This window comes from Heliangelus exortis, chromosome 1 (assembly GCF_036169615.1).
Source record: "Heliangelus exortis chromosome 1, bHelExo1.hap1, whole genome shotgun sequence".
NCBI classification, from domain to species: Eukaryota; Metazoa; Chordata; class Aves; order Apodiformes; family Trochilidae; genus Heliangelus; species Heliangelus exortis.
In genome coordinates, this window is record NC_092422.1 from 142000533 (window position 1) to 142000733 (window position 201).

Below are 201 nucleotides of genomic sequence, written 5' to 3' on the forward strand. Positions count from 1 at the left end.
TGTTGAGCTTTATCTCCTGCTTAGCATCTCCAGGCTGGGGGGATGCGGGGAGATCCCGGGAAGGTCGGGGGTGACTTTCCTCGGGGATGGACGTGGGGAGGGTGGGTGCAGCGAGGGGCCAGGGCTGGGGCTGGTGCCGGGCGGCGGCGCTCGGGGCCGGCGGTTTCCTGGGCGATGGGTGGGGAGAGGAGGAGGAGGAGG